The sequence below is a fragment of the Branchiostoma floridae genome, chromosome 12, assembly GCF_000003815.2.
Source record: "Branchiostoma floridae strain S238N-H82 chromosome 12, Bfl_VNyyK, whole genome shotgun sequence".
NCBI classification, from domain to species: Eukaryota; Metazoa; Chordata; class Leptocardii; order Amphioxiformes; family Branchiostomatidae; genus Branchiostoma; species Branchiostoma floridae.
In genome coordinates this window covers 21,235,604-21,240,476 of record NC_049990.1, presented here as the reverse complement: position 1 = coordinate 21,240,476, position 4,873 = coordinate 21,235,604, and positions in this window count along the sequence as shown.

Genomic DNA, 4,873 nt, shown 5'->3' with positions numbered 1-4,873 from the left:
CCGGACACAAAATTCGACCTGCCGGGTCAAGTTCAAACGCGACAAGGCCCAAAGTCAATCCTAGGCAACAGGCAACAACCCCCCACCCATGCACCAAAAATCGTCGCAATCGCGCGTATCGTTCCGGACACACAGCGCCAAAAGTGCCCCAAAAACACCAAAAATGCCACCTGCAATGTCAAGTTCAAACGCCAGGAGGCCCAAAATCAAACCTGAGTGTTAGGCTACCACCCCCAACCCACGTACCAAAAATCGTCGTGCTCGCACCATCCGTTCACGAGATACAGCGCCCTACATCCCCGGCTACCGAAAAGTTCCCACCAGCATCAAAACCATACCTGCATACATGCAGGTAACTAGCACGATTTTGTGCCGAATTCAGCCAGTTTGCGTTGGATTTTGACTACCGTTACGACTATTTGCCATTAACCACAACAGAAACCATTTAAAGTATGCATTGGGCATGTTGTGAGTCGGTACTCTTCTAACCGACCACCTGACCAAATCGACCGCTTTTGCCCGGTCCCCCGGGTGGTCGCCTTGGGCAGGGTTGACTGTAGTTCAAATTCCTTTTGAGACCTGAATACTGATTCAAAATCTCAGACCGGCTGGATCCGGATTCAAAGTCATGGTCTTTCCCAAAACATTGACAATTTAAACCGGGTAGATATCGTAAAAAGAATCATAGCTTTGCTGAATTACACAGCAGTTCATAAACATACAGATGCTTGTGAACTTGCGCCGGTTTTGAAAGAGGTAGGATATTCTTCTGTCAGAAATTTTGCAAGAGAAGTGATTTTGAAGAGCATGCGAACATACAAGCCGTTGCCTGCATCCTAGACAATATTAGCTTATTCGGGCTTGGCTTAAAGTTCCATGTACATGTCAGGCCTTAAGCTTTATGGTATTAAATTTGTAATAAAACTGGGATAACGGAACACGGTAGCGATTCAAAAACTGTTGGCGATGGGGAAAAACAAGGATGATCTCTCAAATGCCACCACTATGAAAGAAATGAATCATCAATCGTAATTCTTATCTCTTCGCACAGCCTGACAGGCATTGCAAACGCCAAACACTTAGCAGGTCCACAGCAAGTAAATTTTATGGATGGCATCAGCGCACTCATTGATTTTGCCTGATTTCAGAAAAAAAAACACAGAAATTCTGTCTACTTCGGAGATAGCCAACATGACGAGAAAGTATCAAAACGGGAAAGTATGTTGTGCTGAAGCCTAATGCGTGTACTTGTAGAAGTGACACTAGACAGTGAGCTATGACTGCAGTAGTGAATTTCGAAACCTGTTGGATAGTTGTATAACAGTGGCACCACAATGGAAGTCACGAGTGTAGTTGCCAACTTTTTTTGGTAAGAGATACAGGTTTACCACACAGTGTCACTTTTGCTACACTAGTTTTAGTAGTATATTTCTTGCGTACAAGAAAGAATGTATTGTTGGCTACATGATACCATGTTATGTCACTTAGATATTCTTGTTATACCACGTTTATGGTACAGGTGTCTGTTTTGAAAATCTAGCCATCTTGTTTTGTTTATTACCTATCTTCTTTTTCCCGCTGTATCTCATTATTTTTTCAATCTGTAGAGGATGCCATCCATAATTTTACTTACTTTGTCCTAATCCATGTTACACCCCATCAACAGAGATGGGAAATAGCACGGCTTCTATTCCTTTAATCAGTAGTGAACCAAAGCAGGTTCCGGATCAATGCGGTCCGATCCGGCACAGCCTTAGCTTTATTCCCTTTGGACTTACGCCTGTCATTTCGTTGAGTTAAGCGTGAAAGGGTCATCACGTATGCAACGACAATGCCAGTTGGAAGCTATGCCGACAAAGATTGAAGATTGCAATCTTCCGAATGTGTAAAGTAATCCAAAACCTGGCCCTAAAGCAGGTTTTAAAACCAGTAAACCGTGTTCTTATTCATAGAGATCGCGACCCTATGGGAAAGTTGCCCGAGGATTCGAACCTAGTATACATGTTCTGTCAAGGTCACCGTGTACCCAATCTTATCGCACAAATACACGTGAAATAATCGGATTTCAAACCAATCTTCTCGTATAGCTACGGGAGCTGTCATTTCTTCGTGAATCAATATTGAAACGGAAGTTTCTGGAGATGAATATGTACACGGCGCATTGCTTGATGTCGTCATCTTCTTTTCTGGTGTGACATTCAGGAAGAAAATTGAAGGTGAAGCGTAGAAACGTTTGCTGACATTTCAAATCCTACTTCAACAAGTATCAAAAGTACATCGCCATCCATCCTGCGGTTCCTAAGATGCCTAGGCTGGCCCATGTAATGACTTGTGTCATAGTGAATAAAGAAAGAGATATACATGTACCACCATACATCACAGTAAAAACAATACCACCATTTTCATAGTAGTAAAAAAGAAATAAGCGAGAGAAGCTCTCGCAATACAGAGTTGAAGATTCCCAATATGAGACGACAAGACAGATTTTGAGATCAAACGTTAGTTAAATATTAATAACCAGGAAATTAAAACATAACAAATATGACACCGCCAATCCGAAAAGGTGTACCCACGGAGTTTATCTGTGACGCCATATGTACCAGGCCGTATCAAATATGGACATAACATAAGTCAGACAGCTAATTTTCTGTTTCGGCAAGATAATAAAGACATGAGTCATCAATCACATGTGGAATGCCCGTGGATTTAAAGATTATGTTCTCTGTGTCGCCTGAATTTGAAAATTGTTCAGATGACGGCTACTTTAGTTTGATAAACGATTTTTTTCCGAACAGAATGTATTGGTTGGACAGAAGTTGTCAAAAGGGGACATAGGAATAGCCTGATACCGGAAAATATATATAAGAAGACATATACGAAGACACATAAGGGGGGACGTGCTGTAATAACAATTTTTACTGATATCATCATACAGAATGTTTACTGTAAATGCAGAAACTTTCGCGGTGGTCGCTTTGAACACCTCGAACTTAAATCCACCGCGAACATTTTTTTTCATGGCAGTAAGAGACGGTGCTACCGCGAACTTAAAACCACCGCGAAAAGTCCTTTTTCCCTCTACCGCGAAATTAAATCCCCGCGAACTTAAATGCATTTACAGTATTGTACTCAAATATGTTCTCAAGACTGATGTGTCCCAGATTGAAATAACAAATCTTGACCATTTAAAGGTAGCTATGGATCACAGTGAGTTAGGAGTGGGAAAAAAGCGTCTGAAGTAAGGGAAGCCCTCTAAACACATCCAACCAAGGAGGTTGGTTATATGACCTCCTTGCTTCTGTAGACTACTTAGGCCACACTGACTATATTTTATGGATGACATCCACGTGCGCATTGATTTTTTTCCTGTTCTACAAAAACAGTGGCCACATATCACCCAATAGCATCCCTGGTCAATCAGAATTTTAGGCTTGCCAGAGGATCTGTTCTCCAAGAGGCACATGGTCAGGACATGGAGCCGGCCACAACGGCCTTGTTCCGTTCTTTGCACAAGAATGAAATGAAATGGTGAGGATTGTCTCTAGAGGTGAACATTAGTCAAACCAAGCCTGGGAATTCCGGAAATTTCAATAAATAAAGAAATAGACTGACTGTTTAGTCCTATGATTTAGCAGCATTTATTTGCTGGATTTTCTTTTTTTTTCACCCTCGCGCATTAGTTATGGGGTCTCTAGAGGGTGTCATCCATGCTAGCCACACATTAGGTGAGTAACGCGTCCGACATGTCTGTGAATACGTTTTCTAAAAAAAACGGTGGTCGTTCAAACATTATGCGATTTTTCAGAGCTCAGCCGATGTTCAGTGGTATTTATTTCTTCAATTTCAGGCTATAATATAGCTCTGTCGGACTCTCTGACCATTTGAAACTCGGCGACCCCTTCAGATGACGTTCTCTGACATCGTGACCCCGATCGCGACGTATTACTTTAAGCTGTTATCACCAGGAATATCACACGAGTACTTTGCATCTAAATTGATGTAAAACTTGTAATGGGCAGACCAATGTGTGCGTACATGTGACGTATGGGAGGCCGGGGTCACGTTTGGTACACCAAGGAGGTTAAAAAAAATCACTGTTTTTTTGAAACCGTGCTCCTTGGGTACACTACGGTAAATCGTGGACAGATCATTTTCACGGTTTCCGCGTGTTTCCTGGCCATTTTATGATTCTATACTGCTATACTAACGTGATATCCAGGCAGATTTACAAGTGGCATAAAATAGTATTAAAGCTGGCTAAAGAGTACAGTTGGCCAAAGGTGACTTACTCCTAGGTCGGCTTCACTCCTTTGGCAGCATTCAATCAGAGATACTATCTTGTGTTACCGTAGGATCTGCTTTGAGATTAATACTGACGCACTGTCAGTCTTTTCCTCCGTTTCATATCTCCTTGCATGCGATTCTACATTGTCTGTGGTCGCACCTTATGACACCTAATCCCTCCGGTGGGGCCTCCCAGTCTGGTCGGTGCTGTGTCAGTGGGTCGAGGTCAGCCAGTCAGGCAATTAAGCCCCTGCCTGGCTTCTCAACTAGGACAAACACGTGGAACACCGCATGCTACACTAGTACTTAGCCAAAGGTCACAATGCAGACAATAAGAAAGACATCCCTAGCTAGCTGTTCACAATCAGAAAAAGTATAATCATACCTTAAAGACCCCTTAAAGAGCGGACGTCCGCTATCAGCCAGTGATTATTCACGATCGCCGTTTCTAGGGCCATGCTATTTGTTTTGTAGCCTCTATCAGAGGCCTTCCTACGGCAAAAAGGGGAATTCGCGGAAGACTCTGAGTCAGTAGCCTATTCTACAAGCAGAGGTTGGGGCGCGGATATTACCAGTTGCCGGGAGTGTA